The 26378-nt window shown below is 37.6% G+C and overlaps 1 protein-coding gene across 11 annotated transcripts in view; it reads right to left on the bottom strand.

The window, feature by feature from the left end:
* The window catches only part of WDFY3 (WD repeat and FYVE domain containing 3), a 262486-nt gene that overhangs the window by 179484 nt on the left and 56624 nt on the right, over positions 1-26378 (bottom strand). The window contains exon 1 of one of the 11 annotated variants that reach the window (XM_087864021.1): positions 5328-5480. The exons of the other annotated variants lie outside the window; for them this stretch is intronic. The gene's annotated coding sequence lies outside the window, so the exon portion shown is untranslated. Of the gene's footprint in view, positions 1-5327; positions 5481-26378 lie in introns of those variants that run through there. 11 annotated transcript variants of the gene reach the window in all.

Here is a 26378-nt window from a genome sequence, read left to right as displayed (position 1 = left end):
AACATGTATGAGCCTGAGAGTGTCAACCTACATGAAGCAAAAACTGATAATACCTAAAGGAGAAAGACAAATCCACTGTTAGGGTTGAGGCTTCAACAGCCCTCCTATAATAAAGGACAGATCAAGTGTGCAGGAAATCAACACAGATAGTTTACTGAACAGTACTACAGTCAACTGGCTCCACAGTTGATATTTATAAAACACTCCATCCAACAAGATTCTTCTCAAACTTGCATGGCGCGTACTTCAAGACAGATCACACACCGGGCCCTAAATACATCTTAACAAATTTAAAAGCAGAGAAATCATACAAAGTATGCCTTAAGATCACAGTGGAATTAAATAAGAAATCAATAACAAAAGATAGCTGGAAAGCCCCCAAATACTTTATATTAAATAATATACACCTTTAAATAACACATGGAAGAGGTGTCAAGAAAAATTTACAAACATTTTGAACAAAATGAAAATATTACTTATCAAAACGTATGAAATACAGTGAAAGCTGTGGTGAGAGGGAAATTTATAGCACTAAATGCATTTACTACAGAAGAAAAAAGATCTAAAACCTTTCCAACGTGTCTCTGCCCATACCTTGTCTGGTGCAGGTCTCCCTGCTGTGTCTTTACACTTCTGTGCCTCAGCACATCCTGAACCCTTTCCTGGGGGGAGGAAGGGAAGGGTTAGGGGGGCCTTTCCCTTCCAGCTTATCTGCAGTTACCTAATTACTACTGATAATCCTTTAAATCTCAGGTCAAGTGTCCCTCTTCTAGAAAGCATTCCCCAATGTCCCAGTTTGACAGAGATGCTCCCTTCTTTGTCCCCCATACAATCCTGTGCATCTCTTTATCATAGCATTTCTCACGATGTTATGTAACTGTTATATGGTTTTTTTCCCAGCACTGGACAAATAATGTAAGCTTATGGAAGGCAAAGATCATGTTGTATTCAACTTTCTCCCCCGATAGTTAACACCTGGCAAATAAGAGGCAGGCAACAAGTAATTGATAAATGAGTAAATAGTAATCAATAAAAGTTTAGAAGATGAATGAACTAGAGGCAGATCTAGCCAAAGGTAAGGTGATTTAAATAGGCCAAAAAGGGGGAAATTTTTCTCTAAATTCCTTATCTGTTTATTTTAAAACAAGAAGGCTTAGAAGACAACTTTGTTCTTTATGGTTTAAATTCAATTTTATTACTTGAAAAAGTAAATCATTACTACACGACTATTTTTGGTGAGAGGTGCTGAGTAACCCAACACAATTAAAGTAGTCAGGAAAAACTGATACAAACTCAGAAAGTAAGAACTAAGAAGTGAAGTCAGGAGCAGGAGGTGATCGATCAAAGTCACTCCTAACAGAGTTGGCTGGTAAGCAGATGATGACAGAACAAAAAACAGTGAGCCAGAATCTTCTGCAGGGAATCGACAGGTCAACAACAATCCTGAGGACAAGGAACATCCAAGAGAGGAAGTCAGCTTACCCCCATCAACAACAAATCACTCCTGAGTGGGCGGGCATATACTCTGTGGCCTAAAAGTGAGGGAAAGGAAATGACAAACGCAAAGGGTGGTGCAGAACTGTACCAGCAAAATCACACAAATGAAAAAAATAATGATATCAATAAAAATAAGAATGGGAAAGTAAGTGCTGGCTTCTTCACAGACTGATTACACAGTGATAAGGGTTTCCATTATGAATTCCTATACTTTTTCTCAAAGTATCAGAGTTCATACATTCAGATTAATTTTGCTCTGCCCATCACATAATGATGCTAACATAGTTCAAAACACTTTTTAAAATTCCTCTTTAAAGTTGCTTTCAGAGCATTTTATAGTAAAAATCAGTGTCATCATATACCATGTTTTACCAAAAATGGAATTACCCAGCTTGCTCATTGGCCTTAGTTTCTAAACTTCCTCCAAATAACTTTTGCCTATTACTAAATATCAAATCCTTCCAAAAGATTGAAGATTCACCACTAATAATCAAAAGAACGCACTGCAGACTGTGCAGATGTTACATGGGAAAATATTCTATTAGCTTCTGAGCAATGGCAAGTGCCTGTCTAGTATATGACAGGCACTGTGAGAGCAGCAACCCTCCACTGTATATGTGGCTCTATTTTATTTTTCTAAAATTCGTAACAGATCAGGACAACGTCCCTTAAAAGTGACATGACTGCCTGCAATGGAATAGAGTCAAAACCCTTTGCAAGACTTAAACTGTTTCTCAAAATTTGTTGCGTATCCAATTTTGCAGCTTTGTCTTCTGCAATATCTCTTCCCTCATTCTATGCTCACAGAATACCACCTAACCGCTATTCCCTGAACATGCCATGGAATTTCAAACTCTTATGCTTTCCCCCCCATGGTCTTTCCTCTGCCTGAAATGGCCTCCTCAGATCCTTGTACCACCTGGAAACCTCTCATGGATAGTGCATGATCTTACTTAATCCTAAAACAGTTTAAAAATATCTCCATGGAAGTAACACAATCACAGATTCAAATAAATATGTATCAAGACATTCCCCACCTCACCTGAATCTCCTCTGTTCCAGCCACCTAGCTCTGCTTTCAGTAGCTTATATTCGCCATGTCCTTGCCACTAAAGCAATTAAGACAGTAATTTGAAAGGCAAAACTCTTAAAATATTTAAAAGAAAATGTTGGAAAATATCTTTATAACCTCAGGGTAAGGAAGAATGTCTTAAAAAAAAAAAACTACACACACAAAATGAACCTTATCAAAATTAACAACTTCTGTACATGAAAAATCAACAGAAAGTAAACTCAAGCCACAAATTGGGAATGAAATATCTGCAATACCTATAATGAACAAAAAAGCATTCTCTCTAAAATACATAAAGAATGGCTACAAATCACAGAAAAGTAAACCACCCAATAAAAAAACGGGCAAAAGACAAATAGGCATTTCACAGACAAGGCAAACGAATGACCACAAATACAAGAAAGGCCACACAACCTCATCAGTAATAAAGGAAATAAAAATTTATAATATTCTGACAGCTTTTTGTATTCTGTGGTAAGAATGTATATTCATTTACCCTTTGTCTGCGTTTATGCCATTGACTATCATCCACCCACCCCAAGTCCACAGGACTCATTCTCAACACCTAGAGAAACGTGCACTAGGGATCCCCGTAAAGCTTCTCCACCAGGGTTGAGCCTGCAGTCAACAGCCAGTAACCTAGTCTGATCTCATCCGAGGCTATTTCTCAACCTAACACAGGTAGAGTAAAAATATCTCAGGATTTACGGAGAGTATCTCCAGGGAACAGTCAGCTCCACCACCATTTCTATACATTGAACCTAGTTTGAGGTCAGCTACATATATATATATATATTAAATAGATATATATATAAATAGATATATATTAAATAGAACTATCTTAGAGATTTTAAAAATAAAACTATCATGTTTTTAAAAATAGGTACACTTTTTTATATTCAACTTTTTAGTGTTTGTCACATACCTGACATAGCAAACATGAATAATAAATGTATTATGGATGGCTACATGGATAGTTAGGTGGATACAGTGAGGCAAGATATCTTCCTGCTGACACTAACTTTTTATAAATTCTTCTATCCAATATTTTAAATATTCTTTATTCATTTAATAGAGGTATATGAATGAAAACATTTATGAAATTTATAAAATCTGTGAAGAAACATACTTTAAAATACAAAAAGTGGTAATGACATGAATCTTTTGGACAAAAAAATTATTTGTTACTGGATATAACCTTTAGCTATCCAGAATACTATTGCTTCCTTTCTAATTTTTTTGCAGTAGGTATTCTACAAATGAAATACAAAATGTACTTACACCCTCATGATTGAGGGGTACATTCTCACTAAAGGGGTCAAGTGAAGGGAGTTGAGGAGTGAAGGGGTAGAAGAAGAGGAGAAAAGAATAAGAAAACTGTATTTCTCTATCCTCCCAATACCAACACGTTAAGAATGATTGCCACAAATAGCCATGTCCTAATTACATCATTTCACTGTTGATCACATGTAGCCTATTTTAAAAAATGCCTTTGGGGAAGAATAAGAGGAGAAACGCTATTCTTAACAGTTAGCTATTTAATACAACTTATAAATCCATCTGAAATACTGACAATAATATTTTAAATATATTGCCCTTTATTCTAGGGAAATAAGTTACTGAAGTGAATAATTTTGCAGAGTACAACTCAGTTTACTATATTTTCTTATAATAATCTCATCCTCCTCTCAGAAGGAATGCGACGTAATAAAACATAAAATACTACCTTAAACAAGTTGTCACAATGACCCCAACGATGGACTATGGTGAGACCACTGTTCCTAGGTTTGTTGAGTTTTTTTTTTTTTTTTAATGTTCCATAATAAAACCTAACTCTCATTGTTTTGGGGAAACAATCTTTAAAAAGCACTGACTTTTTTCCCAGACCAAAGGATCAAGCATACCCAGCATTATTTTCATTCTGCTCATCTCCTTATCCATTTTACAGTTAACTTCTCAACTCAAGCTGGGAAACAAAGGTATTGACTCTACAACGGAAATCTCCTAACTCAAATATTTACTAGTAGGCTTAGCATTTGAAGGTTAAAATTAAATATATAAAGTATTTTATTTCAAATGTCTAGGCTTTTTCCTTAAAAAGAAAATATAACCTATAAGAAATAAAAGATACCTTCTATAAATGAAGGGTATGAAGTTTCATTTTGTTACTTAACTTCCTCCTACAAAGTACACATAACATTCTAAAAATCGCAATTTGGATTGAGCAAGATGTTCCAGGTAGAGAAGTGCAGCATGCAAAGACTTGGGATTCAAGAAAATATAGATTACTTTTCAGCTTTATCTTTCTTTCTGAAATTATATAAAAGAAAGTTATTCTACAGTCGTTCCAAGACATTTTAGTGGATTTTGCTAAAAAGCAAAATTTAGCACTTCAAACAAATGGGGAAAAGAAGAGACCCACGAAGCAGTTAAAATTAATTATACTTAAATGGATTTGGAATTCTAAAACAGTATTTAAAGAAACTGATCCAGAATTTCCAATACAAATGTTTCATAGATCATGGTTACTAAAGTGTAAACATAATATAAATGTCTTTAAGAAAGCGGTAACAATGAAATTTGTTAAAACTTAATGAAACTTGTACATTAAATTTTGTCATTTTAAATTTTGAAAATAATCGTCTGCCAAATCATGGTAGTAAAAACCAGTGGCTGACTGACATAGGAATAAACAAACCAAAATGCAGATGAGAGAACTCAGAAACAGACCCATACATGTATTAGAAACCTAACATACGAGACACCGGGGTGGCTCAGTCAGTTAAGCGCCTGCCTTCAGCTCAGGTCCTGATCCCAGGGTCCTGGGATGGAGCCCCACACTGGGCTCCCTGCTCGGCGGGAAGTCTGCTTCTCCCTCTCTACGTGTCTCCCCAGCTTGTGCACTCTCTCTCTGAAATAAATAAATAAAAATCTTAAAAAGAAAAGAAAAGAAAAGAAACCTAACATATGATAAAGGTCACAGGAAAGGATGTGATTCTTATGTAAGTGGTATTGACAAACTTGACTCTTACCTAAAGCCATATACAATGGCAGACTCAAAGTGGATTAAAGACCCAACAATGAGAGGTAAAACTATAAAGAGAAGAATATTTTTATTAATCACGCAAGAATTTCTTAAGCATACAATCAAAACTACATAACATATCCAAAGATAAAATGAATGTGATCATATAAAAAATATTTTGGGGCCCCTGGGTGGCTCAGTCGGTTAAGCGTCCAACTCTTGATCTCAGCTCAGGTCATGATCTCAGGGTTGGGAGATGGAGTTCTGCACTGGGCTCCGTGCTGGGCATGGAGCATGCTTAAGTTTTTCTCTGTCCCTCTCCCTCTGTCCCTACCCCCTCACTTCCTCTCTAAAAAAATTCTTTTTTTAATATTTTGGCTCAGCAAAGAACATGATGAACCAAGCAAAAAGTGAGATAACGCAATGGGAAAAGATATTTGAAATGGCTAAAACCAAAAGGATTATAATTTAGAATTTACAAAAAAAAAAAAAAAATCCAAGAAAAATCCCAAATCACAAACTCAAATCACCAAGAAAAAATAGCAATCCCAATTTAAAAAAAAACAAAAACAAAACGAAAACCATGAACAAGCACCCTGGAAGGCCAAACCCATGAAGAGATGTTTTAATTTACTCAGGAATCAAAGAAATGCAGACTAAAATAAGGAAATGTCATTTTAGACCTCTTAGATTAGCAACAAGCAGCAAGTTAGGAAATGCCCTGTGTTCTTGGACATGTGGACAAGACCCACATACAGGGAAATCTGTCTGGTAGAGAATCTAAATAAAAGGCAGTGTGGGGGGTGTTTTTTTTTTTCATTTTCTTAAAATTCAGGTATAACTGATAACTGTGTTTCATTAGTTTCAAGTGCACAATATAATGATTCAAGAATTCCAGACATTACTCGGTGACCATCACAAGAAGTGTATTCTTGATCCCTTTAAACTATTTCACCCATCTCCCCCTCAACTCCCCTCTGGTAAACTACTGTTTGTTCTCTACATTTAAGAGTCTGCTTTTTTGTCTTTCTAATTTGTTCATTTGTTTTGTTTCTTAAATTTCACGTATGACTGAAATCATATGGTATTTGTCTTTCTCTGATTTATTTCACTTAGTGTAATTCCCTCTAGGTCCATCCACGTTGTTGCAAACGGCAAGATTTCGTTCGTTTTATGGCTAATATTCCAGCGTGTGTTAGACACACACACACACACCACCACCACCACCCTTATCCATTTGTCTACCAGTGGATACTTGGAGTGTTTCCATATCTTGACTATTGTAAATAATGTTGCAGGAAACATAGGGCCGCATATATTTTCAAATCAGTATTTTTGTTTTCCTTGGGTAAATATCCAACAGTGAAATTACTGGATCACCTGATATTTCCATTTTTTTAAGTTTCTTGAGGACTCTCCATACTGTTTTCCACAGTGGCTATACCAGCTTGCATTTCCCACCAACAGTATATGAGGATTTCCTTTTCTCCACATCTTCGCCAACATCCGATATTTCCTGTGTCGCTAATTTTAGCCATTCTGACAGGTGTGAGGTGGTATTTCATTGTAGTTTTGATTTGCATTTCTCTGGTGATTATTGAGCATGTTTTCACGTGTCTGTTGTCCATCTATCTGTAGGTCTTTGGAAAAATGTCTACTCACGTCCTCTGCCCATTTTTAATCATATTTGGTTTTTTGGTGTTGAGTTGTAGAAGTTCTTTACATATTTTGGATATTAATCCCTTATTGATATATCATTTGCAAATATCTTCTCCCATTCAGTAGACTGTCTTTTTGTTTTGTTCAGTTTCCTTTGCTGTGCAGAAGCTTTTCATTTTGGTATAGTCCTAGTAGTTTCATTTTACTTTTGTTTCCCTTCCAGAAGAGACATATCCAGAAAAATGCTTCTACAGCCAATATCAAAGAAATTATTGCCTACATTTCTTTCTAGGAGTTTTATGGCTTCAAGTCTTACATTTATGTCTTTAATCCATTTTGAGTTTGTGTGTGTGTGTGTAAGTGTGTGTGTGTGTGTGTGTGTATGGTGTTAGAAACTGGTCCAGATTCATCCTTTTGCATGTAGCTATCCAGTTTTCCGAACACCATTTGTTGAGACGACTGTCTTTTCTCCATTGTATATTCTTGCCTCCTTTGTCATAGATTAATTGACCATATAATCGGGGGTTTATCTGGATTCTCTATTCTGTTCTAACAATCTATGTGTCTATTTTTGTATCAGTACTATAGTGTTTTGCTTACTACAGCTTTGTAGTATATCTTGAAATTGAGATTGTCATACCTCTAAATTTGTTCTTTTTCAAGACTGTTTTGGCTACTTGGTGTCTTTTGTGGTTTCACACAAATTTAAGGATTATTTGTTCTAGTTCTCTGAAAAATGCTGTTGGTATTTTGATAAAGATTACATTAAATCTATATATTGCTTTGGGTAGTATGGATATTCCCATTCCATGAACATGGAAATTTGTTTGTGTCTGCTTCAATTTCTTTCCTCATTTTATAGTTTTCAGAGTATGGGTCTTTCACCTCTTTGGTTAAGTTTATTCCTAAGTATTTAATTATTTTTGGTGCAACTGTTAGGTAGTTGTCTTAATTTCTCTTTCTGCTATTTCATTTAGTGTACAGAAATGTAACAGATTTCTGTATATTAATTTTGCATCCAATGACCTTACTAAATTCATCTTATCAGTTCTAATAGGTTTTTTTGGTGGAGTCTTTAGGGTTTTCTGTGTATATTATCATGTCATCTGCAAATAGTAAAAGTTATACTTCTTCCTTACCAATTTGGATGCATTTCTTTTTCTTGTCTGATTGCTGTGGCTAGGGCTTCCAGTATTATGTTGAATAAAAGTAAAGTAGGAAGAGTGGGGACGCCTGGGTCGCTCAGTCAATTAAGTGTCTACCTTCAGCTCAGGTCATGATCCCAGGGTTCTTGGATTGAGTCGCACATAGGGCTCCTTGCTCAGCAGGGAGCGTGCTTCTCCCTCTGCTTGCCAATCCCCCTGTATGTGCATGCTCTCTCTCACTCTCTCACAAATAAAATCTAAAAAAAAAAAAAACCCCAAAAAACAAAAACCCGTAGTAAGACTGGACATCCTTGTCTTGTTCCTGACCGTACAGGAAAAGCTCTCAGTTTTTCACCATTGAGAATGACGGTAGTTGTGGGTTTTTCATATATGGCCTTCATTATGTTGAGGTATGTTCTCTCGAAACTTTCTTTGTTGAAAGGGTATCTACCATGAATGGATGTTGTACTTTGTAAAATGCTTTTTCTGCATCTATTGACATGATCATATGGTTATTATCCTTTCTCTTATTAATGTGATGTATCACCTTGGTTGACTGGTGACTACTGAACCACCCTTGCATCCTGGGAATAAAGTCCATTTGATCCTGCTGAATGATTTTTCAAAAGTACTGTTGGATTTGATTTGCTAAATCTCCTCGAGGATTTTTGCATCTATGTTCAACAGAACTACTGGCCTGTAGTTCTTTTTGTAGAGTCATGCTGCCCTCATAGAATGAATTTGGAAGCTTTTCTTCCTCTTCCATTTTTTGGAATAGTTCGAGAAGATTAGGTATTAACTCTTTTTAAATGTTTGGTAGAATTCCCTAGCCATCTGGTCCTGGACTTTTGTTTGTTGGGAATTTTTTGATTACTGATTCAATTTCATTAGTGGTAATTGGTCTGTTCAAATTTTGTATTTCTTTCTGATTCAGTTTGCAGAGGTTATATGTTTATAGGAATTTATCCATTTCTTCTACGTTGTCTAATTTGTTGGCATATAATTTTTCATTATATTCTCTTATAATTCTTTCTATTTCTGTGGTGTCAGTTGTTATTTCTCCTCTCTAAAGGGCAGTTTCACACTACTCAATCTTGCATTTTGCTCCTCAGTATATACTCCAAAGAAATTTGTATGGGTAATAACTTATAAAAGGATGTTTACTGTACTGTCGTTTGTGGAGACTAGAGGGCTGGAGGCTATTTAGAGGTTCAACACTGTTCATCACTAAGAAGAGGAGTAAGTAAAACAGGGTTGATACACAATCATATATATTCATTTAAAAGTATACATTTCACATAGATGCATCTTAAAAATATAATGATAAGTGAAAGGAACTAAAAATAGGATAAAATATATATTACAATACCTTTTTCTTTTATTTTTTTATTTTTTAAAGATTTTATTTATTTGACACAGAGAGAGAGACAGCCAGCGAGAGAGGGAACACAAGCAGGGGGAGTGGGAGAGGAAGAAGCAGGCTCCCAGTGGAGGAGCCCGATGTGGGGCTCGATCCAAGACTCTGGGATCACGCCCTGAGCTGAGGGCAGACGCTTAATGACTGAGCCACCCAGGCACCCCTACAATACCATTTTTTAAAGTTAAAAAAACATGCACATAAAACAAATATTTTGCAGGAAAACATACTAACTAAAGAGAATACTAAATGCTTCAAAATTATTGTGCCAGTCCTCCATTAAATTACAGGTCTTTAAAGGAAATAATTGCTTTGTAATACTTCTAAATTGAGTTAAATTAAAACCAACAAACTGCTGTCTTATATAAGAACTATACATTTACACTATGATGACTAAAATCAAATACTTAAATAAAAACCATTTCATTTCTTAAATGAGTTTCAACTGAACCATACTGAAATCACGTACAAGTCATTATTTTTTCTAAAGTGATTCTTAGTTATTTCTCAATTTAGCCTTTTTGTTTCTTTTAATCCTATGACATTTTAAAAATCCCTTAAAGGAGACTTTAACTGCTCTGCAAGTAACAAAAAAACTTGTATGTGTAGGAATATTTGGCTAAACATTTTTCAAAAATCATTTGTGTTTGTCGGAATGGATAGAGTTCTCCATCTTCTTGAGGATGAGGGAATGAATTTAGCCAGAGATGATAATCTGGCATGTATCATAAACCTTAAGGAAGTAGGACCTAGCTCAGAGAAAGAAGAGCCAGACTTCCAGAAAGATTTCCAGTATCAGAGAGAAAAAATGGAAATAAAACTGGGTTATTACATCAAAATAAATTATGCAGTTTTTTATAAAGATTTTATTTATTTATGAGAGAAAGAGTGCAGGGGAAGAGCAGAGGGAGAAGGACAAGCAGACTTGGTGTTGAGTGCGGAGCCTGACGCAGGGCTCCATCTCAGGACTCTGACATTGAGAACTGAGCCGAAAGCAAGATAATCGACTGAGCCACCCAGGTGCCCCAAACTGGGCAGCCTTTAATGATAAATCTGAGCTTTTTCTAATCCTCAGACAAGCATACCCATGATCTCCATTAATAAAAAAATCACACAGGGAATACCAAGATGGTTCTGTAGTATTCAATAACCTAGATTTGACTTTAATAAAAAAGCAGCTTCTATTAGTATTTTGGAGTCATTACAACTTTGTCATAATCTCTCTCCTATTTTTTCTATGGCTATATATTAAGAAACTATGGTTCAGAATGATGACTTTTGCACTATAATATTCTGAATTAAATTATAAAATGTCAGCCATTTTGCTAGGAAGATCTTTGGGATACAGTGGTGAATATCAGTAACAATTAGCACATGTGGCATTTACCACTTGTTCTGAAATGCCAACTCATTTAAGAATGACATATCTGATCTCATGGAGCTTAGTCTGGGTGTCATACAGATGAAGCACGTTATACCAGGGAAGCACACAGCACTAGGGAACTTCAGCTAGCTGCAGGGTGACAGAGCTATGGGAAAGAAAAGCATCAGGGAAAATAAGTACCTTTTTAAAAGATTTTCAACAGTAGAGGGGCGCCTGGGTGGCTCAGTTGGTTAAGCGTCTGAGTTGAGTTCAGGTCATGATCTCCGGGTCCTGGGATCAGGCCCCATGTCGTCCTCGGGCTCCCCGTTCAGCAGGGAGTCTGCTTCTCTTCCTCTGTCTCTGCCCCTCCCTCCCCACCCCCTGCACTCTCTCTCTCAAATAAATAAATAAAATCTTTAAAAAAAAAAAAAAGATTTTCAAAAACAGAAAGAAAAAAAAAGATGGAATTCACTGGCCTATCCACAGGCTATTTTAACCAATCAGGTTTGTGCAGCTTTGTTCTCTCCATGTTAATTCTTCACACGCAAACTCTTCTACACATTGGTTTGTAATCAGTTTTTCCAAGTGGAAAACACCAGCCATTCTGCCCCTGAATCATTTTAAGAGTCTAAAGGGACAGCATCAGCAATTAGTAGCCAGTGCTGGAGTTAATCCCTAAGGAACTCTTGTTTCCTGCCTCTGCATCGGTTTTTGTCTAGGAAATACAGACCTGAAATCCACAGCCAAGTACAATGAAATGTATTCATTTATTTCCTACCACAGAATGGTACAATGCCTACTTCACAGATGAAGAAGTTGAAGTGCAGAAAGGTTATAGCAACTTGCCAAAAAGATCCAATAAGTAGAACTAGCTGAAATCTGAATTCAAGACACTTTATTTCAAGTCCAATGCTCTTCCTATTAAATGGAAGCTCTCTCTTTATTGTTGTGAAATAATTTATGAATGCAACTGTGATTTTATTTTCTAGCTATTCCTAGCAGTGATAGTACTATTTGTTCTTCTCTGAAACATTTGGACAAAATTATCCCAAGTATTTTTGTCCCCAAGAAGTTAAAAACACACACACACAAAGCCCATGTTTACTCTGTGTATCTTCCACCATGGGTGTAACCAGACTAGCAACGAGAAACATGATTCATGAGTAATATCTTGGCAGAGAATTCTTAGTATCTCTAGATACATCAGACACATAAGGGAAATGCCACATACACCTAACTACATATTCTTTTCCTTTAAGTTTCCTGCTCTCTTTAATTGAAGTCCTCCCCAGTTCTCACACCATGCACTCAACCACATTACCCAAATATGGAATAATATTCAGAATATTAAGGAAATAATTTCCTGGCAGGATTCATCAAAGAAAAATACAAATTAAATGAATACTATTAACAATTACGTACAACACTATATTATGTAATTTAACATGTTATGAGCAATTTTTCTCATTAAAGAGAAACTATGAGATAATAACCTTAGAAAAAATTTCTTCCAACATCAATAGAAGCTATTCATCTTATTCGTCTGTGAATAAAATACTTTTTTTAAATAAGATGAACACTTTGATTAAAAGAGAAACTCAATTCCACATATGAGTGGGATCAGATGGTATTTGTCTTTCTCTGACTGAATTATTATATCGTACACCTGAAACTGGTATTGCGCTGTGTGTTAACTAACTAGAATTTACATAAAAACTTAAAAAGTAAAAATAAAAAAAGAGACACTCAAAGTTTCATAAAATATTTTCCCTGCATATTCATTATAAATACAGACGTAAACTGTTTCTGCCCTGCCTTGTCTAGTGTTTTTACCTTGTTTCCGGGCTAAGTGGTGTGATGGAACCAGCTCATCAGAGCTGATGGCTACATTCTCAGAAATGTAGAAAGCCAGTCGTCAAACCATTAATAGCTTGAAACCAACCATGATGAGAGTATTTATACCAAAGAAATCAACAAATGCTAAGAGTTAGGGTTTCTTGGGTTTTCTTCCTAGGGAGCCGGTTGTTAAACATTTACCAGCACACCTCTGTGCTTGGGCCTCACTAGTACTTCAGAAACTCACATTTTATTTACTTCATTATGTCTCTTCTTTTTCTCTTCAAGTCTGATTTTGTGCTTTCATTTATTTTTACCCAAGGCCCAGTCTTGAATATATTTCAACTCAACCTCGAGAAGTTAGGATATTATGACTAATGATCTAAATTAAAAATATTCTTTCACCAAAATATTCTCACAGAAAATGTTTTCCTGAATCCTTATCTGATTGGCCTGATTTAGCATACTCGGCTCCTTTAAGGGCAAAGTCTCTACTCTCTGTGAGGCTGCTGATATGAATATTATGTTTGAAGCTTATACATGTGTTCCTCACAATATATAAATGTATTTAGTATCAATACTAAAACTTCTATTGTCTTCTAAGAAAATAATAAATTATACCGTGTTGTATACTCAGAGACCCTTTGCATCAAGTATGAATTAGTATTATGTAAAAAAAAAAAAAAAAGGATAAAATCTCTTAGTCTGCTTTTACTGAAGAAACACAGCTAAGAGGTTGTAACTTCTGTAAAGGCAATGAGAACTGAATTAGAGCATTTAAATGTTCTCAGTATGTGATATAAGATTTCTGGCAGATTCATAAAAATGGTACATCACAGATAAACAAGCAATAGGCTGACAAGAGTCAAGGACGGTAGTAAAAGAATTCTGGAGTCAAGAAGACACAGGTTTTAAACTCTGTCCCTCCATTAGCTGTGTGACCTCAGGAAAGTTAGTCAAACTACCATAAGCCACATACTACTGGTACCAGCTTTATTATGCTGTTAAGAAAGGAACATCAGGGGGGTCCTGGGTGGCACAGCGGTTAAGCATCTGCCTTCGGCTCAGGGTGTGATCCCGGCGTTCTGGAATCGAGCCCCACATCAGGCTCCTCTCCTCCGCTATGAGCCTGCTTCTCCCTCTCCCACTCCCCCTGCTTGTGTTCCCTCTCTCGCTGGCTGTCTCTATCTCTGTCGAATAAATAAATAAAATCTTTAAAAAAAAAAAAAAGAAAGAAAGGAACGTCAGGGGGACACCTGCGTGGTTAAGTGTCTGCCTTTGGCTCAGGTCATGACGGGATGGAGCCCAGCATCAGGCTTCCTGCTCAGCGGGGAGCCTGTTTTTCCCTCTCCTGCCCCTCTCCTGTGCTTGTTCTCTCTCTCTCTCTCTCTCTCAAATAAATAAAATCTTTACAAAAAAAAAAAAAAAAGGAATGTCAGAATATGTGTGATGTGACTTTCACCTAAGTAGATAATCAATGTCCAATTACACAATTAGAATTAGTTATAGCTAAACCAGTCAATAACTCTGAATTAGAAAAAGAATTTTTTTAAATTTTTTAAGATTTTATTTATTTATTTGAGGGAAAGAGAGAGAGAGGGAGAGAGTGAGCACAAGCTGGGTGAGAGGCAAGGGGAGAAGCTCCCTCTCCACTGAGCAGGGAGCCCAATGCAAGGCTCGATCCCTAGACTCTAGGATCATGAACTGAGCCAAAGGCAGATGCTTAAATGACTGAGCCATCCAGGTGCCCCATAAAAAAATTATTTTAATTAACAAAGTTAGAGACTATCTGCTTCGAAGTCTTACAACTAATGGGGCACCTGGCTGGCTTGGTAGGTGGAGTGTGCGACTCTTGATCCTGGGGCTGTGACTTCCAGCCCCACGTAGGGTGTAGAGATTACTTAAAAAAAAATAAAAATCTTACAAAAACAAAACAAAACAAATTTTTACAACTAGTGTATAAGAAATACGGTGGGAGTTAGAGCTCAACATCCACTCTACCCTGCTTCTATAATGTACCTTCATATATTACAGAGGCCATAAAGCAAATGGCAGGGTTTCCAGACTCCTATGTGAATAGGTGCTTGTTGCCATTTAGGTTCAGCCAATCAAACTTACTTGCCCAAATTCTGAAAGGCAGAAGTGAAGCAGAGACCACACTCTGCTGACATTTACATTTTTAGCTGCAGTGTTAGCAGAGATCTCAGTAGCCAGTAGGGAAGCAGGGTATGACACATCCCATTTGGCTGGCCCATCATACTGGCTGTAAAGCAAGCAGCAGCAGAGGTAGCTTCCTAAAACGGCACTGAAAGGGAGTATTCCAGAGCAAGAGCTGGCAAACTGCTTTCTGTTAAGAGCCAGATAATCAATATTTTACCATGTGGTTTCTGCTGCAACTATTCAATACTGCCACCGTGGTGTAAAAGTAACCATAAATGATAGGTAAATGAGTAAGTGTCCCTGTGTTCTAATAAAGCTTTACCTATGAACACTGAAATTTGAATTTCATATAATTTTTAGGTGCCACAAAACACTTTTCCCCCCCATCCATTTAAAAATGCAAAAACTGGGGAACCTGGGTGGTTCAGTCATTTAAAACATCTGCCTTCAGCTCAGATCATGATCCCAGGGTCCTGAGATTGAGCCCCCCCCCCCCCCAAATCAGGCTCCCTGCTCAGCAGGCAGCCTGTTCCTCCCTCTCCCTCTGCTCGCGTATGTTCTCTCGCTCTCAAATAAATAAAATCTATCTTAAAAACCGCAAAAACCATTATTAACTAGAGACATACATAAACAGTTTAGATTAGATGCTGCCTACAGGTGATAGTTTGCTAATCCCTACAACAGTATTCTGATCTACAGAGAAAGAAGCAGATCCCTCAACAGCCCAGCTCTGTGGTATAGCACTGGGAAAGGTCTGTAAAAGGTCAAGACCCATGAGCCTAAAATCTGTTTGTTCAGCCCTTCCTTCCTTCTGTAAGCCATGAAAAACCTGCAATAAGTATCTTCCTGCTGTAACTGGCTAGAATGGATTCCGGTCTTCACAACTGAATCCTGACTGACTTATAGTGCTACTACATACACAGTCTTAAATATCCAGTGTTCCAATGGTCAATTATTTCATAAATGTCATTTTTATCACTATTTTACATTAATCAGGATAAAAATAAGGACAGATTTTTGCTATTTGCTGATAATGCCTCTCAACATGGATCTCCCAGTCTTTACAGGGTACAAGAATTAATTCTATGTTGCCCACTAGAACACCTGTGTGTTCATTTGTTTAATAATCTATTCAACAAATATTTATTAAGCAACCCTATGTGCCAGGCACTGTTCTAGGTGCTAGGAACACAGGAGGGGAATAGAAGCCTACTAACTACGTGTCCTTTTAGAGCTTAGATGCTAGTAGGGAGGAGGAAAACAAATCAATATATAGGCCTGGGGGTGAGATGGCTATGAAGAAAAATAAAGTAAGCTTTGAAAATAGAATGTTCCCAGGGTTTCTGTTTGAGTCTGCATGGTCAAGGAATGCTTTTCTAAAGAGTGAACACAAGAAGAGAAACCTGAATGAGGGAGCGATCCATAAGCATTTCTAGGGGAAGAATTTTCCAGGCTGAGGGACAAGCAAAATCAAAGGCTCAAGGTAAGAACGTGCTTAGCATGGCTGAAGAACTGTAATGAAGCCAGCATGGCTGAGGCACAGAGAGAAGAGGAAAATGCTAAGCTGTCGACTGTCTGCACTGTGATTCAGGATTTACTTCTCATCCGTTGCTTTACATCAACTGATGCCAAGGTGACAGCTCTGTAAACTACCTCCTCCACTCTGCTGCTTCCTCCCCACAGTTTTCTGCCTAAAAAGTCTGTGTCTTTTCCTGCAGCCTCTCCTCGCCTGCCACTCTGTAGTCCCCAGGCCACCTACTTTGGGGGAGCTCTATGCTGTGTTTAAGATGTTTTCACAGTTCCTCAATTTATTCTAAAGTTCACAGTGTCTGGCAGATCTTGCACTCTGAGGCTTGGGATTGTGGTTTTCTCATTTCGCTAAATTTAAAAGATTTCTTCCCTATTCTTTATTCTTACTTTGTTCAGTTAGCATGAGGAAGAAGAGAATACAAATGCTTTTACCCAGTTATCTCTAAATGGAAATCCTTTATTTTAGACATTCATTAAGACAGGGATGTCTATAGATGAGTAAACTTAAATTTCTCAATTCCTACATTTTCTTTTTTTTCAATTCCTACATTTTCAATTTCATTCAACAGACTTTCCTATTTGAAAATGTAATCACTCAGGTCTATAGACTATAGTTATAGATCAATGACATCTATAAACAGATAATTCTTGTTTAAAAAATTAGCACAGGATCAATTTATATGCATATGAAAGTATTTAAAGGAAACAAAACTGGAAACGACAGTGAATTTCTACCATGACACTTATATTCAAGCTAAGAAATGATAAAAGGCAAACAGGTATCAATATCCAAATGAATACCCAGTGTGAAGAGAATAAAAGGTCAAAACAACAGAATATATGTTAAGTAAATACAGCATTATTACTTTCAAGAAGATAAGCTCTGATTATGTCAATAAAAGTTTACTTTGGTTTCTGATTTAAATAATAGTCAAAATGTCTTGTACTTACTACATAAATGCTTTGGATAAAAAGTATTCTTCTGAATCACCTAAAGGTACTTAAAAAAATGTCAGTTCTTTTAAACAGGTAAACATCTTCCTCAAACTCAGGTATTCAATCTAGTAAGCCCTCTCTTCATAAACGTACAGCTTAGTTTAGCTCTTGCTAAATTATCAAAAACACTGAACTAGTGAGTTCAAGTAATTATAAAGCAAGTGTGCAAAAACGTTCTACGTTTTAACTTTCATCTTCTTGTTCATTTACTAATACTTCCTACATCCAAGTACTCTGCTGGGTCCCTAACCTCTAGGAACACACAGTTAAGCCAAAAGATATTACAGAAGCGCTAAGTGCTAAAATAAGCAATAAATAGGTGAACAAGAACTATCAATATAGAAGGTGACATAGGAACTAAATCTTGGAAACTGACAATGGGCTAGACCTTATGACTAGCAAACACGCAGATCTGTAGACAGAAGAGAAGGCATGAGACCCACTGCTGCGTCCTGGTAGAGACGGCACAGCTGCAGCACAGGGGAAATGTGGGGGAAACTGGAGGTGAGGCTTGCACAGCATAGGTAGACGGGGCAGATCATAGGATAACAATAAACTCCTAGTAAGCAGGAGAGTAGTATATGTGGAGAAAATATTTCTAGACATCATGTCAAGTGCGGAATGGATATTTAATGATCCTTCAGTGATAAAGGCAGTGCCTATGGAGGTAGGGGTGAGGAACAATGTTATGAGAAAACACAAGAAATGTCACCAACACAATATGAACAATCCAGAAATGGGATGTCTTCCATTACCAGAGGAAATGGATGAAGGTGACGGAGATTTCCAGCCTGAGTGATGAATGGGAGTGCCATTAACTAAGCTAGGAAATACAGTAAAGGAATAAGGATTAGTGGGAAAGATAAAAAGACACAAATTTGGCCATGGTGAAATAAAAGAGGTGGGAGAAAAAGTTTAAGCAAAGTGCAAACCCAGGACTTGGGTTCAGAAGAGGAAAAAGCAGATAACACATCCAAAACAAGAATATACCAAATAATAAGCAGATAGCCTCAATTTCAAGGACGATGAGGTTATCGTCTATTTTCTAAGTAGTAAAAACTATAAGCATAGCTGCGAAACTTTTTTAAAAGATTTTATTTATTTATTCGTCAGAGAGAGAGAGAGCACACAAGCAGGGGGACAGCAGGCAGAGGGAGAAGCAGGCTCCCCACTGAGTAAGAAGCCTGATGATGCAGACTGATCCCAGGACCCTGGGAACATTACCTAAGCTGAAGGCAGATGATTAACCGACTAAGTCACCCAGGCGTCCCTGCAAAACTTTTTTTTAAAAAGCATGTTTAGCCACTGAAGAAGACTTTTTGAAGTTTAAAATATGCATGGTGTCAAGAAAAAGAGACTAAAAAGAATATACAATAAAAGTAAATATGCCACCACTGGGCCCCAGGTGGCCTCCCCAGAATCAATCATCATTACTAACTTCTTGAATGTCTTTGAAAAGACATGCCATATATGTATAAGCATATAGACGTATATATTCTATGCATGCTCCTTTAAGTAGCCAATGAAAAATAAATAATTCCCAGGAAGATACATTTTGTATTTTTTTTCTTTAAGATTCTATTTATTTCTTTGAGAGAGAGAGAGAGAGAGAGAGGGAGGGAGCACGAGAGGGGAGAGGGTCAGTGGGAGAAGCAGACTCCCCACTGAGCAGGGAACTGGATGTGGGGCTCCATCCCAGGACCCTGGGATCATGACCTGAGCTGAAGGCAGACACTTAACCAACTGAGCCACCCAGGCACTCCATTTTGTATTTTCTAAATATGATATTATATAAATCAAATTTATAATGATAGAACCAAAAATCTAGTCAATTAAAAATGGCATTTCTATTCATGAGTAATTTATAATTTTAATTTGTCAATAAATTTAATGGTAATAAATATTTTTAAAAAACCCCACTAATTTCTTTTCCCATACACTGACCTTCAGGGAATTCCTTGGCTAACAGGGTCTGAAAGTGTGAGCACAATAAGGCCCATTCCCCTGGTCATATTTTACTCAAGACTTGACATCTGGGCTCCAACTAGAAAGAGGGGAGGGGGGAAAGATTATGAATTAGTCTCTAATTCAGAATATTTTACTCAACATGGCTAGCCCAGATCCACCAATTATCTCACACATGAGGGAATTTCAACCCTGCTGGAATGAACTAGAGACCTTTAAAAAAAGATTTTAATGCCGAGAACACACCCCATTTAAACCAAAATCTCTGGGGCTAGAGCCCAGGCATTTTTCTCACGGGTTCCCTAGTTGATTCTTTTTTTTTTTTTTTTTTTTTAAGATTTTTTATTTATTTATTTGACAGAGATAGAGACAGCCAGCGAGAGAGGGAACACAAGCAGGGGGAGCGGGAAAGGAAGAAGCAGGCTCATAGCAGAGGAGCCTGATGTGGGGCTCGATCCCGTAACGCCAGGATGACGCCCTGAGCCGAAGGCAGACGTTTTAACCGCTGTGCCACCCAGGCGCCCCTCCCTAGTTGATTCTAACATGCACCCAGGACTGAGAACAACCAACCACAGAAACCAAAAATCAGATTTTATAGAAGTTGCCCTCAACCTTTTTATCTTGTTACTACACAATGTTCAAGTATGGGAAATGTACTTTTAAAATTCTTGGCGGCAGGGACCCCTGGGTGGTTCAGTCAGTTGAGCATCTGCCTTCCACTCACGTCATATCTCAGAGTCCTGGGACTGAGCTCCGCATCAGTCTCTCTGCTCAGCGGGGAGTCTGCTTTTCCTTCTGCCTCTGCCCTGCCCCCCACAACACCCCGTTTGTGCTTGCTCGCTCTCTCTTTCGTGTTCTCTCAAATGAATAAATAAAATCTTTGAATGAATGAATGAATGAATGAATAAATGAATAAAAATACAATTCTTAGGGGCAAAAGTGGTTCTAAATCATCAGAGTGTTCCTAGGGCAGGACAAAGTGACAAAGATCCCACAGTACAGCACTACACAGTCTTCACCTGATGTTCTCTGGACAAGCCTGCTCCAGATACTGCATGATGGAAAAATAGAATCAAATGTTGAAAATCTGGGGCGCCTGGGTGGCACAGCGGTTAAGCGTCTGCCTTCGGCTCAGGGCGTGATCCCGGCGTTATGGGATCGAGCCCCACATCAGGCTCCTCCGCTATGAGCCTGCTTCTTCCTCTCCCACTCCCCATGCTTGTGTTCCCTCTCTCTCTAGCTGTCTCTCTCTCTGTCAAATAAATAAATAAAATCTTAAAAAAAAAAATGTTGAAAATATCCCTGAATTATGAAAGGTTACACACTTAGAGACAACCAAACTCGTGTTTAAATTTAATAACTGAAGAGCCAGATACAATGACCACTGCTTGGCTGCAAAAAAATCAGCAGTAAGGTGACCAAGTCAAACTCCCAAGAAGCAGCATACCCAAGAACCTCTTTCACAGGGACTCTGGCCAGGGTGACATGGAAGTGCGTGGGCCTGTGTCGTCCCACATAGCTGCCACCAGCCACATGCGGCTATTGAAATGTAAATTCAAATAAAGTTGATTAAATAAAAAATACAGTTTCTCAGCTGTACCAGCCACATCTGAAGTACCCGACACCCACAAGGAGCTAGTGAATACCGTATTAAGAACCAAACGTCACAGAAGGATGTATTAAACAGTGCTGGCTTGGGATAAATGAACCTCTGAAACTGCATATTATATTTGTGAATATACATATATTCTAGGAAGATGGTCTATGATTTTTATTTGATTCTCAAAAGAGATCATCTATGATACAGTTGCCAGTGCCTGAGCCCATAGAAGGTAGGAAAGAGCTCGTTCTCCAAAGAAGTTACCTCTTATAAAAAGCATATATTAACAGTAGCACTTCCCACCCACTGACATAACCTTTCAACCATCACATTAAGACAAGTGGGACTACAATAAGTACAAAATGTTCTTTCACTTCCATGATGCTGTCACAATCCTGGGGCTTCACTGCTTTTTCAGAAGAGCAAAACTAACTGTAAACCACAACCAAAAAGATATACTTCTTCTGCTTTATTCACCATCTCCAAGCTAGTGGTAGAGTCAAGATTCTTTGCCTCCCTTTCTTTCTTTTTTTTTTTTTAAAGATTTTATTTATTTATTCGACAGAGAGAGATGGCCAGTGAGAGAGGGAACACAAGCAGGGGGAGTGGGAGAGGAAGAAGCAGGCTCATAGCGGAGGAGCCTGATGTGGGGCTCGATCCCATAACACCGGGATCATGCCCTGAGCCGAAGGCAGACGCTTAACCACTGTGCCACCCAGGCGCCCCTTGCCTCCCTTTCAAGCCCAGATCCCTGCTTTTGTAGCCATGGGAACCACAACAAAATATTACTTATGGAAAGCTAATTCAGCATCCCACAGACAAAGCAAACAGAAACAACGGCCTCCCAACAGCAACTGTAGAATCCTGCTCCTTAGACTAACTCCAAGGACATGGATATAAACCTAAGATTTAATGCCTAACATGTCATCAGGAACATACACAAAATATAAAGTCAAGGGTCTCCTAGGTAAACTCCCATTATGGATAACCAGTCTGGGTCTGGTATTGAAAAAATGAACAAACACTTCTAAACAGGCTGCCTGTAATGATGTGATGGCTGCCTATTCAGTTACACTCAAATTTCAAGGATAAAATCAACTGTTCAATTGACTTAAAAAACTTATCAGCTCTGTGATTCACGGCTCCTAATATATCCCTGAAAGACACAACATCCCTGAATATCTTAGTATCTTAGTAAATCAAATAAAAATGACTGAAAGAAGGATATGCCCTTTATCTGGGAAGGAAAGATCCATCTAAACCAAAAGACCTCACATGAACATTTAGAATAAAAGTAGAAGGCAAAACAGATCCTCAATGTAAGACAAGCCCAAAGCCTATCTTACCATAAATTATGTAGGCCTGATGTGTGAACTATAAGGCCTGAGTTTATCAACATTCCACAGTCAAATATTATTAAAGTGAGTATTTAAAAATCAATAGACTGGCAGTTTCTTAAAGATTTTTTTTTTTTTTTAATTTGACAGAGAGAGACGGCCAGTGAGAGAGGGAACACAAGCAGGGGGAGTGGGAGAGGAAGAAGCAGGCTCCCAGTGGAGGAGCCTGATGCGGGGCTCGATCCCAGAATGCCGGGATCACGCCCTGAGCCGAAAGCAGCCGCTTAACCACTTAGCCACCCAGGCGCCCCAACAGACTGGCAGTTTCTTATCAAGTGAAACCTGTATTTATCGTGTCCCTGGCAATCCATTACTAGGTATTTACCACAGAAAAGGGGTTGGCAAATTATGGCCACATGCCGTATCTGGCCCACCTCCTGCTTTGTAAATGAAGTCTTCTTGGAACACAAACTACATCCATTCATTTATGTATTGTGTATGACTGCTTTCATATTACAAGGGCAGAGTAGCTACAACAGAGATCCTGTGGCCTAAAATACAGACTATCTAGTCCTTTACTGATCCCTGCATGTGAGAAATAACTTATGATCACACAAAATCTAAACACGAGTTTATAGCAGCTCAATTCATTATGGCCCCAAAATGGAAACAACTGAAACGTCACTGTGGCAAAGACATACAACTCAACAATAAAAGTGAATTAATTATCGATGTATACAGTAACTTGGATGATTCTCAAAGGCATTATTCTGCATGAAAGAAACTAGTCTCAAAAGGGTACATACTGTGAGATTCCATTTACATAACATTCTTGAAAAGAGAAAACTAAAGTGATGAAGACAGATTACTGGTCACCAGGGTTAAACTTAAGGGAGAGACAAGGAAGGGATAGGACAAGGAAGCTTTTGGGGTGATATCCACATAGTGTCAGTGGCTACACTAACCTGTATATTTATCAGAGTTCACAGAACTGTATACCAACCAAAGAAAGAAAACTTTTATCTGAGAGTAATTTAAAAAAATAAAAAATTTTCAGACTAGGATAATAATTTAAAGAAAAACAATAAGCTAACAAGAAAACAGTCTCTAAAAATTCAGGGCAAAGAATGAGAGTTTGCCAAGGAAGATCAGATGAGAAAGCGTGGTCTGGGTCACTATATTCTCGGGTTTGATTCACTATGAGGCATTAAATCAACAACCCATTTCAGTATTTCTCTATGATTTTTGTGCATATAGTTTGATAGGTGATATCTGAGGATGAATATAAAATCCTCCACACAATAGTTCTTTCAAATATGACATACTACATGAAGAAATACTGCAATTCAACTTGTCTCGGAACACCTCCATTCTGCCCCCAAGATTAGCCATAAATATAAAGGTGTAGTTTATATCATAGTTCTCAGACCTTTTTACACACTCATATTTTCTCACTCTGCTTGCAAAGCTCTTTCACATTCCCAGCTGTCTAGAAAATGTGGCATCTTATTCCATACATACACCAAAGGCCTCTACCACATATGTTTTCGTTCTATACATGGTCTGCAATTTTCTTTCTGGCAACCTGACCTGCAGATTGCCCAGGAGCAGTCTGGAAACTGCTACTTAGAATTAATCAAAAGGTAAAGGTAAATCTGGTAAATACCAAATAATTTTCAGGGAAGGCAAGGGGTATGGTTTAGTTCTTTTATAGGATCAACAATAAAAGCAACTTATTATATATTTTGTAAATGTAATAAAAGATTCCAAAAAAAATCAATAAAAACTGGAAGATTAAGATTCCTGTACCAGCAAGAACATTCAGACAAATTGCTTCCATTGTGTATAGTTAATAGACCATATCCCAAGTTAAAATCAAGACAGAGAACTCAAGAGTGATCATTAATCTATAAATCATTTATATCGACATCAAAGAGAAGAAAAATAAATTTGAGAAGAAAAAAATTTTAAGGGCAAAATAAATTTTTCATCATGACAGCACATCTTTAGCTTTCTGTGGTGATTTTAAAATGTCAACAAATTCTTAGACCCTCCTACCTTCAAAAGGAGGAGTCTACCTCCCTCCTGAAAAAGAACTCTCTTCTACTAAATACAATGTTGGCAGTAACACTATATAATTTCTAAGACTAGGTCATTAAAAAGTGTTCAAATACTAGTTCTGCCATTTATAATAATTCCTCTTCCAGGTCTGTTGTCAGAATTGGAGATAACATATGTAAAGTCTTTTACTTGGTACCAGAACATTAGAAGCTTAACAAATAGCTTCTAAACAACCATTTATAGGCCCCAAATCTCATGGAAGATGTGTATTACCAACATTTAAAGATGAAACAAGTGAGATGCCTGGGTGGTGCAACTGGTTGAGCAGCCAACTCAACCTCGGCTCAGGTCTGATCTCAGAGTTGTGAGATCAAGCCCCGCTTGGGGCTCCATGCTCAGCACAGTCAGCTTGTGTTTCTATCTCCCTCTGCCCCTTCCCCCCATGCACACATGTGCATGTGTGCTCTCTAATAAAAAGAAAAAATCTTTAAAAATAAAATAAAGATGGAGCACCTGAGTGGTTCAGTCGGTTAAGTGTCTGCCTTGGGTTCACATCATGATCCCAGGGTCCTGGGATTGAGTCCCACATAGGGCTTCCCTGCTCAGCGGGGGGTTGGCTTCTCCCTCTCCCATTCCCCCTACTTGTGCTTCCTCTGTCAAGTAAATAAAATCTTTCCTTTTTTCCTTAGATTTTATTTATTTATTTATGAGAGAGAGAGCACAAGCTGGGGAAGCAGCAGGCAGAGGGAGAAGCCGACACCCCACTGAGCAAGGATTCCCGATGTGGGACTCAATCCCAGGACCCTGGGATCATGACGTGAACCCAAGGCAGACACTTAACCGACTGAGCCCAAGGCAGACACTTAACCAACTGAGCCACCCAGGCATTCCATAAATAAAATCTTTTTTAAAGAATAAAAATAAAGATGAAAAAAGTTCATTATGTTGTTAATGAATGAAAGTCACAAACAGTGAAGTTAAACCAAACCACAAGGAGTATAAAGATTTTTAGACAAAACTCTTGCTTTCTATTAGGCTGAATCATATGAAATGCCATTTGTATTAGGTCAGAAGGTGTAGAGTATCAGCAATTTTATATGGTTAAACCTAATAGTTATAAAAGAAAATACAGGTGACCACAGAAATATTACAGAAGTGGCTTTTTAAAATTATTATAAGCTAAAATAAATTTATATTTCACAAGTTATGGTATAAGAAAAATTGAAGCCAAGATTGCTATAAAATGATAGTTTTTTATAGTCATTTTAATATGTCAGTTATTAACCCAGCCTCATCTGAGATCAAATGAAAGTTAAATGTATTTGTATATAGTTACAGCATTCTCTATCAGAAAGATCACTACGAGGCACTGAAAGTGAGGGAAGTGGTGCAGAACAAAGCCTTAAGAACAATTCATAGATTTTAGCTTCTAGTAGAAAACAGTATGTTTTTCAGTGAGCAACAGATCACTTTCTCCAATTCAGACAAAAGATGGGTCTTATAAAAATCAGAACAATGACTGGAAAATTAGCACCTTGAGAAAAACACAAATTCCCATTTGAGAGCCAGATACTAGATAGTTGCCATGAAGTAACCATAGAGAAAAGAATAGTATTTTAAATATGTCTGTGGTATAAAAAGGAGAAAACACTATGCATTCCAAGCTCCTTTTATTATTTTAAATGGCAAATTATTCTGACAAATTCAATAGTAAT

Source organism: Ursus americanus, chromosome 8 (genome assembly GCF_024610735.1).
Source record: "Ursus americanus isolate L20-20 chromosome 8, mUrsAme1.1.p, whole genome shotgun sequence".
NCBI classification, from domain to species: domain Eukaryota; kingdom Metazoa; phylum Chordata; class Mammalia; order Carnivora; family Ursidae; genus Ursus; species Ursus americanus.
Note: the sequence above shows the minus strand (reverse complement) of the source record. Positions and strands in the feature narration are given on the sequence as shown.